At 40.7% G+C, this 13236-nt stretch overlaps 1 protein-coding gene and 1 long non-coding RNA gene across 7 annotated transcripts in view; one reads left to right on the forward strand and one right to left on the reverse strand.

Moving 5' to 3' along the window:
* LOC144763211 (uncharacterized) overlaps positions 1-2673 on the reverse strand; it is a 168665-nt gene extending 165992 nt beyond the window's left edge. For all 3 annotated transcript variants that reach the window (XR_013596189.1, XR_013596190.1, XR_013596188.1), the window contains exon 1: positions 2409-2673. This is a non-coding gene — a long non-coding RNA (uncharacterized LOC144763211). The remainder of the gene's footprint in view (positions 1-2408) is intronic.
* Positions 2673-13236, forward strand: part of LOC144763210 (uncharacterized) — a 473214-nt gene continuing 462650 nt past the window's right edge. For all 4 annotated transcript variants that reach the window (XR_013596185.1, XR_013596184.1, XR_013596187.1 and 1 more), the window contains exon 1: positions 2673-2862. The gene's annotated coding sequence lies outside the window, so the exon portion shown is untranslated. The remainder of the gene's footprint in view (positions 2863-13236) is intronic.

The following is a 13236-nucleotide window of genomic DNA, read 5'->3' on the forward strand; positions in this document are numbered from 1 at the left end:
CAATAAGTTTTTTAACCTAACAAAAGCCTCATCATGTTCTGAAGTCCAAACAAATGCTGCTCCCTTTTTAAAAAGTTGCCCTAAAGATTCTACTACAAGAGCATAATATCTCACAAACCTAGCATAGTACTCTCCCAAACCTAAAAATGAGCATAAAGAGTCCTTGTCCTTTGGTTTACTAGCTTTGTCTAAAGCACTAACAAGATCTGCCTTGGGAAAAATACCATTACCAGTGATCCTATGACCTAAGTAGTCAATCGCATTCACTAAAAACTTGCACTTGTCCTTACTCACCATCACCCCTTTACTTTCCAACACTTTAAGTAGTTTTTCTAATATGTTGTTATGCTGATCACGTTTTTGCAAAAATCAAAATGTCGTCTTGAAAAGCCAGAACTCCTCTCAAGCCCTGAAATAACTTCTCTATCAACTTCTGAAAAATACTGGCCGCTGAGGCCAGCCCAAACGGCATTCTCAAAAATCTATACAGTCCGAATGGAGTAATGAAAGCTGTGAGATCTCTAGATGTATCATCAAGGACTACCTGATGATAGGCAGATTTAAGATCAATCACTGCAAGATAATTTGCTTCATTAACTGCCACTAATAACTCCTGTATGTTTGGCATGGGGTAAGTATCCACCACAATGTTTTTATTTAATGATCTAAGGTCCACACACAACCTCAACTCTTGATTTTTCTTAAGATTAATAACAATGGCCAAAACCCACTCAGAAATGTCTGTTGATTTAATGATGCCATCCGCACACAAGTCATCTAAATGAGATTTTAAGTTCTGATGCACACCTAATGGAACCATACAAACTTTATGCTGAATAGGTTTAGCTTCCTTTTTAAGTTTGATTTTGTGGGTGAAACCTTTAACTTGACCAACCTTGTTCTGGAAAATATTTTTGTCCTTGGCTACTATATCCTCCGCACTTAACTTCTCAACAGTCACACTATTAATAGAAATGTCTCTCAACCGAATGAGGCAATCTGTACCCGGACACAAAATGACTCCCAACTTTCCAAGATCATACCACCCTACAATGTTTTTACTATCAATGGCCACATAGATCTTTGTAACCACATTGCGCCCTTTAAATTCCAGATTCTCTTTAAAATACCCTAACATGTGAATTTAAACATTACCAAATGCTTTGGGATTAATATCCGTGTGTTTCAACTTGATAGCAACCCAATTTTCTTTAAAAAAAAAAGTCAGACAGAAGAGTAATGTGTGACCCCGCGTCTGCCATAACTTCTAGAGTCCCCTTCCCAATATGTACTACACCTAACAGTGCTTTGAAAGGAACACCAACATTACTGACTGTGTAGTCAATCATTGGATCATAGACTGTAAGGAGTAAATTCTCTTAATCATCTTCAACATTTGAAATAGTATTCACTATTGTTTTTAAATCTGCTTTGGGTGCTCTGCACACATTCTGAAAATGACCATAGTTATTACATTTTATAAATTTCTTCTTTAAAGCAGGACAATCAACACTATTGGCTAGATGCATCTTTGACCCACATCTATAACAACTAGGTTACTTGCCTTCCCCACTACTGTTTTAACAGGATTATTAACAGACTGAATCACATATAGTGGAGAAAAAGCCTTCTTTTCGTCAGTTGTAATGACGTTGGCAGGTTGAATAGATCTTTCAATACCTTTTGCTAGGCGCAACACTTCTGCCAACGTATGATTACGACAGGCTAATACCCTCTCTTGCACTTTTTAGACTCACAGTTAAAGACAAATTGGTCTCTTATACAGTAATCAATGTTTGCTCCAAATTCGCAATTGGCTGCTAACACTCCAAGAGCTGCAATGTACTCATCAATCGATTCCTCCACATGTTGTTTTCTTTTGTGAAAGCTGTGTCATTGTATCATCCTCAAACTGCTTCTCCAATCTCGCTACTGCATCCTTAAAAACATTCCACCCATCACCTAGGCCTCTTGGTGCAGTTACAGGGATTGAATTTTCAAAAATGTCTATGGCTGCTGTGTCCAAAAAACTAAATAAAATCTCTTTTTTCCTGTCTGGAGAAAAATCATTCCCATAAATCCTTACTTTGTAATTTTCAAAACTTTAAAACAGTTTTTTTCACCTCAACTTTGGCTTACCAGGGACCTGTAAGAAATCGCTGGTTTATTACAGAATTGTGAACCAGCCATGGCTTCTGAGCAAGATAAAATAATAAAAAATATATATAACAGATGTGTTGGCAAAAGAATAACTTTGTCTTAAAACTGTACAAGAGATAAAGAACAAAAGAAAATGTCATAAGCACTAAACACAGGAAACTATATGCACTTGATATGAATACCAACAATAAGTGTGCATATCACTATGTAATTTGAGCAGGATGCCAGAAAAAAAATATTTAAAGTACCCAACAGATGAAGTGTGTACGTCACCGACACACAAGGATGAATGAAGATCTGATTGAAGAAACAGTGTGCGCACCACTGAAATGCACAGATAAACGTTGACTTGCTGTTCCCGATTCCAGAACATAAATGGTACTATTCGGAACAAGAGTTGTCAGAGTAATAATGTGCGCATCACAGAAATGCGCTTGCAATTGCTGTCACAGCTTGACTTCAAATTCAAAGCTACGTGACAAAAGAACATTTCCAAGATACGTCTAAGATGGCTGCCACGTATCGTGGTTTACGTGATGCTCTTCACAGTGAATAGCCCACATGCAAGAATTCAGCAAAGGTCACATATGATCCATACGTCACAGCAGCAGCGCACGAGTGACAGTTGTAGAAATTTGCGAGTCACGCATCTCGAGCAGGCATCCAAGAGCACACGAGACGAAGAAGTCAACCATCAAAATGGTAAGTGTTGAATAATAAACAGTACCTTGACAAAGATGATTCCCAAAAATCCTGAAGGCCGATACCTCTATCCTTTCAGAAATGTGCAATATTTGCCGCTTGTGTAGAAATCTCCAAAGGCAATAAATCAGTAAAACTGAAAAAAATTAAGTAGCACAGTGGGTCAGCACAAGCAACTCGTCGCCATTGTAATAAGGCGATGGAGTCGGTAGTAGTAAAAATAAAGAGAATTATTTTAGTGCCATACAAAGAGCTACTGGTGCACAAGAAAAACGACGCCCTGCCCCAACCAACTCCAAGCGCTTATCCTCAATTAAAAAAAAAACACAATTACGTCAATCCATTCCTTAGGATGTCAATACATTCTATATTACGTCAGGGCAACTATGGAAATAGCAAAGCAGTTCTAAGACTAAACAATAAATGAAACAAAACTTTATTGTGAAAGTGAAGTGTACACATACCACAACGGTCCTCCTCAGTTTCCTCGTTTTCCCTCACCATCTCATTGGTCGGGCAGCATGTGTGTTTATTGGTTGTGAGGCACCTCCATTATAAGCAATTTAGGGCTATTTTGGGGCTAACAAAGAGAGCAGAATTGATGTGAGGTTTAAATAGGTGAGCTTCTCTCTGAAGGTTGCTCTGCTCTCTTGACCACAAAGTGTTACACAAGCATTGCCAAAGCCAATGGCTCTGGAACTGGCTGCCAGCCTTTTGGTTTTGCCAGTGTTTATTTTGCTTTTGTATAACTTAATTGGTGGGGGAGTTGCTAGGCCCTTGCATATAATAAAAAAGTGCCTAAAGACAAAATAATGTTTAGGTCTCAAAAAGCACAAATTTTCATAGCAGACTCTAGCATTAAGGGAACTACTTTGTGTGCGGATGTGTTCCTTCGCCTATAAGTAAATTAGTTCATTATGTATATAATTGTAGTAAAATCAAAAAGTCTTGGCTAACTCCAGGCATAAAAGGTTGCCTTCCACCTGCCTAGACTGTTTTCAGTGCTCCTTGATGCAACAGCATTTACCAGTCAGGCATAAACAGATGAGGAGGGGGTGTGCGAGCATGGCACAACTGTGTGTAGGAACACTGGTGATTCCATTACCCCTCGTGCTCTCTGGACAACAATATATTGTTGGCCATTTGAAGAACCCTAGTTGGAATGTTTGTCACCAATTGATAGGGGGAAGTGGCCACAAAAGGTGAGAATAATTGGCAGGTATCAACCAGCTCAACTGATGCTCAGAAATCATTATTAGGAAAAACATGGTTTGGGCCTTTGCTAGGTTTGCTAGGATTGGGCTAAAGGAATTCCTGGGGGCACATTCCTCCAATATGCTCCGGGGGAGGGGGGGTTGGAAGCAAACTTGACACCAGGGATTACTTTTTTTGAGGGGGCAACCCCTGGCAGTAGGCTAATACTACACCCCTCCCCTGGCCCAAAAAAGTCTTCCTTCCTTTGGGGGCAGGGAGGAGGGATTTATCACTAATTTGCTCCCAGTGGCTGGGGAGCAGAAACCCTACTAGGCACCAATGAGATTACTTTTATTATAAAAAGGGGGTGGACTGCCCAGGCATCGGACCGAGCCCCCATCACAACATATACCAATTACCCCCCCGGGGGTACAGAGGGGGGTTGCACCAATTTACCGCATGGGGCGAGGACAGAAAGCTCACTGGAATAATATTTATAACATAATCAGATAGAGTCTGACTCATGCTAACATCAAGAACCCACCCGGATCCCCACAAGACTATGTTTTTCTGTTCCCCTGCGGACTAATGTATCCCCATCTGTATGTCAAGAAAGAGGAAGATTTGATTCTTTTGGGCATTGTTTTTACATATGGGGCAACAGAGAAAACTACATTCCAATATCACCCCTTTTCCATGCTGAATTGCTGCACTTTTCAGACTTAAGTCAGCCACCACCTGGGGAAACCTACCAAACTCAGAAATGTCTGAAAACTAGACGAGGGTAGTCAAGGGTGGTGTTCCTCACATGGCTCCCTCTATGTTTTCTAATCTACAATGCCCTGCAAACCTAAACCTTTGCCTAAAATCATGCATTTTCCTTGTATTATTGTGACGTAAACGTCTGGAATGCCCAGGCATCCACAAAATGCCTGCCACCCAGACATTTCTGAAAACTAGACACCCGGAGAAGTCCAGAGTGATGGGTCTTGCATGGATGCCATATTTCTTACCCACAATGCTAAATCAGGTCATGTTTTGGCAGGAAATATGTTTGTCTCCACTTTGTGTTTTGGGCACTTTCCTGTCACGAGAACTAGGCCCACCTACATAAGTGAGGCACTATTTTTTGGGGAAGATGTGGAAGAATGGTGGGTGGTAGGAAATTTGTGTCATCCCAGATATTCCAGAAGTTTTCTTCACAGAAATGTAATGAAAATGTGTGTTTTCAGCCAATGATTGACATTTGCAAGGGCTTCTGCATAAGAAATCACTCTTCATCTTACATAATGTTGCGCCTTTCACTCTGGAGGAAATTCGTAGCTCTCTCTCGACAGCTAAGTCAGGCTCCCCTTTGGGCCACTGTGAGGGTATGACATCACTACAGGCTGTTCACTTTGATTGATCCAAAGGACAGTCATCTGGAAGAAAATTAAATACCAAGATGTTCAGTAGAAGAGGTGGAGAGAAATTAATTAGGTCCACCTCTTGTTGCATTAACCAATGAACTCACACTACCCATTGTTACTTATAGGAATATTTTATATTTTTATATTGCATGGGGTCTAAGACTCACTTACAACATTCATAGCATGTTGTGATAGTTCTTGCAGTACAGCAGACCCATTGGGACCAATGAACTCACACCCGCAGTTACTTATAGGTTTGTTGCATGGGTTCTAAGCCTCATTGACAAAATTCATAGCATGTTGTGAAAGTTCTTGCAGTACGGCAGTCCCATTAGGACCAGATAGTCTATCAGTACAGCTGGTGCTGTATGATCAAGTCACAGGAAAGGCCCTCAAGACTCAGAAGGAGAGATTTGTAAACTGTAAGGACAGATGGATGGTTTATGACCAAGTCCAGTGAGGATGAAAAACAGTCTTGAAGAGACCAAGTTAGGCTATTAGAACAAGACTCTCCTCTTCTATTTCATAGGCCTTTGGAGATGAGAGGAGAGAGAATGAGGATATGCTTAGTAACTGACAAGCATCTCTGCCCCAATCCTTTGAGTCCAGGTGTCAATGAATGAACCCAAAAAGCAGCTAGCTCATGTGGGATGCTGTTTGGCTAGAGCCTTCACTCTAAGGTTGTGATCAGTAACTCAATGTATGTGATGTGGAGACAGCACTCTTCCCAGGACAAGTCTTGCCTCTAGACCTTCCAAAGGAAATCACACATGGACCAGATTTGCTGGCCATATAGGTCCAAACTGACTCTGTCATTCCAGACTTCCATATTCATGAACCATCGGAGTAACTCAGTGAGGAGGAGAATGTGATATGCATAGGAAAGAGGCATCAATGCTGGGATATATTCCAGCTCAAAATGTTTTGTTAGTGAAAAATTTGCTTGAATGGAAGTGACCATGATACTACTTAGTTTTCTTTCACTTGTCAGGGTAAATGATATGCATTGCAGGATTCCCTTGAAACAACCTTCATTACAGAAACCGTTTTATGTGGAAACTAGATGGTGAAATAAAATGTGTTCACTGTGCCTCCTTGAAGTTGTGAAGGGGTTCGTTCAGTAGTTATTTTTAAGTGCTAAACCAGAGTCACATGATTCTGATTCATCAAAAGAATGTTTCTAAGGTATATTATAAGGTGAATACCTTTGTTTGAAAACAGGTTTCCGCCCTCTGGAAGACTTTGGTGAAGCTAAACTGCACGAAAGGCAGTGGAACTGCCACATTAGGCCCTCTCCTACAAGAAATTCTAATGACCACAGAATATCAAGCAATAAATTGAAATTTTGTATTCCTTCAAAGCAACCACCAATTAACAGGCATAACATTATTAAATACAGGACTCACCATTGAAGCTGTACAAGGCCAATTTTCTATCTTTAAATCGTGTGAACTGCTGGTAAAAATAGCAAAGCCCAGCCTAGCTAAAGAAGAAAAAGATATTAAAGTAGGTTGGTTGGATTATGGCTACAGAAAGAAAATGACACATTTTCTCTTACCTTTCAAAATAGTGGGGCATATGAAAGAAAGAGAAATAGATCAGGCCTGAAACTGGAGCAACAATAGAAAAAGACACAAAAAAAGAATCTCACTTCAGGACATATGAAGAGTTGCATATATTTATAGAGACAAATGATTCTCAAAAGTTCTAGGTTTCCTGTAACAAAAAGATCTAAATACCATTCATACGTACCAGAAGCACAAATAAGCACATATGTAATGCACATTTCTAAAATTTCTGGTTTGCATATTGATAGCAATATCTGCAGGCAAAGAAGTTGAAGGACCCCCTCATATAAACCAAATACATATACGGTGGCTATGTTCAGGAAGCACTAAAACCCCAGTACCCAGTTAAAGCATCTAGGTCTGTGTATCTTACAAGTTGAATTACTTAAATTTGTACTGAATGAATGAGAGTGAATCCTTCTCAAGGTACACAATACTTCCTTCTTTATATAGCAAGGCAAGAGCAGTGCTTATTTTAAAAAAGGAGACCCTGTTAGTTGCCAATATTATGTCCCAATCTCTTTTATGAGCAGCTAAAAATATATTACAAATGCTGCAGAGAAGGTATGAGGCTGTGAAGAGATACACGCTGTAGAATAACTATTTCCAGAATGCCATGGTCCCTGACCTTTGAAAGCAGGCATTGATCACCCCCTGTTAAAAGAACTCTGGGAAGGGAAAGCAATAAGGCATAAAAAGCCCCGTGTAGAAGGACACAATCTCCAGTAAGCCATCAATGCAGGGTTTCACTCACATGAAGGGACATGTCAGAATAATCTTAGCAGAGCTACGTCTTGCTAGGCCTTTCAGCTATATTCAAAACCACCAATTAACTGGTCTTCCTACTAAAGTTGGTATAGATTCTTTGGGCGGTGCTAGAATGTGTGGCATATTTTATTACTGACCTCTATTTTAGACACAAACATGTAAACCTTTATGAAACGTCCCACAGAGGTCCAGTATAACTCAATTCCTCTTCAATATCTGTGTGTTCCATCTAGAATAATCAATTTACTCTTTTAGGGCCAGGATTTGCATCAACACTAGTTAGGGTTGGCCCCTGCGTTTGCCAACCGTGGCGGCTGAATCTAAGGGAGGGTGCTGGCGATTGCTGTGCAGCCGCTGCCCGTGACGGCCACAGGTAATGGAGGCGGTGGCTGCCACTGTCCCCCGCCCCTAAAACTCATGATGTCAGGGGCGGTCCGCTCCCTCTGCTCCACCTTCCTATGCCACTGACGCTAGTGATATCCTGTTTAAAGGTATACAATGTTAAAGTCTTTCAACTGCTGAATGACTATCCATTAAACAGCTGGAAACAAGATAGCAATAAATACCTCTAAACTGAAATATTAGTGGTGTGGTCATCATCTGAAACATAGCTGCGGTGATGCGATCATCTTTTGGTTAATTTACTGACCCAGTGCACACATTGAACATTTTCAAGGCTCTGATGTTCTTTGGTGATATCAGCACATGACTGTCAAGCAGTGGGTCCTTGGACGTCTTGTCTTTCCTATAAATAGTTAAGATCACCTACAGAAATGCACAAGCATGCATAGTTCATCTTCTGTCCAACTGTGTTAATATCTAACCTGTGCTGCACTCACTGCATTGGTTTTGTGCGGCTTGTGTTACATAGAAACTGTTGTGTATTTGAGGACTCAATAAAGCAATCTTAACATAACATAAAGCTTCCATTTGTATGCTTCCATAACAAATAACTACTATGAATAAATAGCAAAATTTGGAAATGGAAAACATCATATGATAAAAAACGCAGAACCTGCACAGGAGAGCAAGAATCAGTTGGGAATGTTAAATTTGAATGGGAGAAGTCACCTCCCCATTTTGTTGCCCATGTTGTCAAATTTGCATGACGTTTGCCAGAAATTATGGTTCAAAATGTATGTATATATAACAGCGTGGTACCTTTGTGTTACTACTGCAGAGAACTGCAGTACTGCAAACTCAAAATAGGTGAGCTGATTGGCTGGCTGCAACCTGAAGAAAATATTGTAGCCTTCCTTTTATTACTCAGAGTCTTGGCCCCTGTGTCGCAGGAAATAATAAAGAAATAAGACATAAAGGGTCAGGGGATAAGTCCTGCATACAACCCCTACTGCGCATGGTCAAAAGCTATGTTCAATGAAATAGTTCAGTAAATATTATTTTTTTTAAACCTGACATTCACTGCAAAAAACACAAATGTTAAAGTGACGTTATAGTTAGGTATGGTAATAAGATATTACTTTACCTAAAAAAAGCTCTAGACATTCACTGTAAAAAATAAAGGTTGAAGTGACGCTATAATTAGGTGTGGCACTATTGTCTTACTTTACATTAAAAAGTGCAGAAATTCACTGAAAATTAAAGGTTAAAGTGACGTTATATTTAGAACTTGTAAAAATGTAATCACTATTAAAACAGAAAAAACACAGAATTTCCATAGTTATAGTTTACTGTGCTAACTATAACTTGTGCCCCACCATGCAATGCTTACAACCTCCCATATACGATCACTCATGACATGTTAAGTAACATCATTGATAACATCACTGATGACATCTCAAATGCCATTATTGATGACTCCACTGATAACACCATATATATACACAGCACAGAGTTTCTGAGAGTACATATGCTGGCCCATAGCATCGAAGGGGCGTAATCAATGGAGGCAGGCATATTTAAGCATATTGAAAGTGATGTGGTGAACTATTTGCAAATCATGAAGTTTGGGGTGCAAGTATTAGTCCACGTTAAACAAGATAAAGTCTGGGTGCATCTAATGTGGGTTGCAGAGGTATGTTTGAATGTAGATTGACGTTTACATGCAAAGGCTCTTCAAAACAACATTCTGTTCATAAAATTTGACTTGCCAGTGGATATTTCGGTACTTGCCTAAATTAAATAGTTGTAATACAGACTGATATCAGCAAATTCTATTTAGCAAGGATGTTTATATGGTGTAGATGTTTACCACTTAGAGGTAGTTTATCTCTGAACGATGTTGTAAGCATGTTTCTAAGCTTGTATACCATTGTGCCCATGTAAGGCACATGTGTAGAGTATCTTACTAAACTACACGATGTGGGCCGTATGGCCTGGAAGAAAGCATCTTTACAGTGGTACCTATCAACCTTTTACCTTAAAATTGCACGTTATGAGAAGTATTTAAATGGGTAATCCCATTAAAGTGAATACATAATTGTCCATACCAGTAGTGTGTGGAATTACTACAATACTGCAAACCCTATAGGACGGAGTCCCAATAATTGTATGATGTCATCTGTGAGGGCATCAAAGATGTGATTTAACATTTCATGAGTGAAGTAATATGTGAGGTCATAAGCAGTGCATGGTGGGGCACAAGGTATACTAGATAAACTATAACAATAGTTTTCATATCATTACTAGGCCTAATTATGACGTCTCTTTAACCTTTGTTATTTTCAGTGAATGAATATATGTATGTATATAGCTCACATTGTGTGGTATTAAGTGGGAGGACTGATTTTATTTTCACCTTCTGTACCAGCTGTTATTTCAAGTATTTGATTTGTTTAAAATTGCCAATTTCAGGTTTGATTGTTCAGCATGGAATATCACACGGACACTGTCATTAGGCAATTATGGGACATAATATTTTTAGCAATATTGACTGATCATTACGTATTTGACTCTCATGATACCAGTACTTTCGTTATGTACACAGAGCTTCCTCCAGTGAGTGGGTGCGATGTGGCAATTAAATTAATTACCAGAATGGCGTTCTGTTATTACAGCGAGCATTGAGAAAGGCATGTCGCCGAAATGCAGCTGCCTGCCTCTGATTAACAATTTGAATATTGGACCCCGTTGAGAGCCCACCTATCCTTTTGGAAGTGGTCCTTGATGTAGCACGCGAGTCCGCCCTCATGAGTGGACCTCCTGCCTCTAAAGTGTTCAGCAGCATTGGTGGAACTGCTGCATGAACTCCTAATTTAAAAGCTGCCTGATTTGCCGCCACTTTGTTAGAATTGACTCTCATCTTGTCGACTTGGTCATGATTACCAATCACCGGGGACAGAGACACTGGGCATATCACGGAGCGATGTGCCAAGAGACTGCCATATTACACAATTTGCAGCTGCAGCGAGGGGCATATCCCTAATCCTAGCACACAAGACTGGCAGGGTGTGTGGAAATGTACACTGCGCCCATTAATGCATCAAAGTTCACTCCCCTGGAGCAGAATGGACATCTAATGTTGAGTGGTATGTGGTGGGAGCACTGGTTTTATTTCCACCTTCTGCATGGGCTGTTATTTCAAATATCCGATGTATTTTACATTGCCACTTTCAGGCTTGTTTGTTCAATATGGAATACCACATGGACACTGCCATTGGGCAATTAAGGGACATATTATTTTCAGAAATATTGGCTAAGCATTAGGGGCAATATGTATCAAGCACAAATGTGTTCGCAAACGCCGAAATTCGCAGAATTTCGGCGTTTTCAAACGCATTTGTGCTAAATGGTATGTATGTAGCAAATGTGTGTGCAAAATAAGGAATCGCAAAATTTGCGATTCCTTATTTTGCGATTACATTTAAGGAATCCCAAATTTTGCGATTCCTTAAATGCAATGTAAGAAGCACCAAAAAAGTGCAATATCGCCTTAAAGAATCGCAAATTATCACCAACTTCAAGTTGGTGGTAATTTGCGATTTCTTTGAAAAATTCACTTTTTTGCATTTTTCAAAGTGCTAAGTGAAGCACATACATGCCCTTAGGGCATGTATGTGCGCCACATGTGCACCCATGCCTATTTCAGGGGTGCAACAGGGCGTCCTTTGGACACCCCTGCCCCCTTGAAATTGCATTCTCAATTTGCGATTCGCAAATTGCAAATCGCAAATTGAGAATGTCTTCCCATTCATTCCTATGGGCCTCTAGGCCCATAGGAATGAATGGGGAGGTATTCCTTAATTGCAAATCGCAATTTAAGATCCGCAATTAAGGAATATGTAGGATTCGCAAAATTTATTGCAAATCCTACATACATAGCATTTTTCGATTCTCAAATAGCGATTCGCAAAAAATCGCTATTTGAGAATCGCAAAATGACTTTATGATACATATGGCCCTCAGTTTTTGACTCATACGATACTAGTCCTCTCTTTATGTCCACAAAGGTTTCTCCAATGGGTGGGCGCCATGTGGTATTTAAATTAATTGCCAGAATAGAGTTCTATTATCACAGCGAGCATTGAGAAAGTGGGAGGTGTGGCCTCTATGCCAAAATGACTGTCGCGCCGCTGAAGAGTGCAATGAGCACGAAACGCGTCCGGCGTGAATCGACAGGCATGCTGTAAACTGGATCTGCTCGCCGATCCGGCTTTTACCTCATGAAGGTTGCTGCAGTGGATGTCAGTGTGCGTCTCCAACAGGTGGGAACCTTGGAGCTTTGATTTTTACGCGGCCTCCCAGCCGCGGGAGATGCACCACCCGGAAATTTGGGGCCACGGAGCTCCGATTCTCGGAGTTTCATTGTGGAGGCATCCATGGAGGATTGACAAGCCGGATGTGCGCGTGGAGGCCCATTGATGGCCTTGAAACAGCTCAGACAGCGGCACATAACAGAGGCACTCACTACAAGACCCACAGACCAACGTGGACTCATTTGAGTTGCCCATTGGAGGGCTCATATTTTTAAGTGGGAGGTGTGGCCTCTATGCCAAAATGACTGTCGCGCCGCTGAAGAGTGCAATGAGCACGAAACGCGTCCGGCGTGAATCGACAGGCATGCTGTAAACTGGATCTGCTCGCCGATCCGGCTTTTACCTCATGAAGGTTGCTGCAGTGGATGTCAGTGTGCGTCTCCAACAGGTGGGAACCTTGGAGCTTTGATATATTAGACATAGAATTTTCAAAAATCCCATAGAGAAAAAATCCTAACTATATATACCTACTGGCGACCGCCAGTAGGTAATATATATATATATATATATATATATATATATGTGTATCAATGCTCGAAGGTGTCCACCTTTGAGTAGCACGCGAACAGCAGCTTGGTTCATGTATAGGTGAGGACGGGGATCCACTCGTAGACGCCGCTCCGTACGGGATCTGCCCGACGCGTTTCGAAGCTCCATTTGCTTCTCTTCAGGGGCTTTAACGGAAGCGGTGTGCGCAACCGCCGAGCCACTTCCCCATTT

This window comes from Lissotriton helveticus, chromosome 6, assembly GCF_964261635.1.
Source record: "Lissotriton helveticus chromosome 6, aLisHel1.1, whole genome shotgun sequence".
NCBI classification, from domain to species: domain Eukaryota; kingdom Metazoa; phylum Chordata; class Amphibia; order Caudata; family Salamandridae; genus Lissotriton; species Lissotriton helveticus.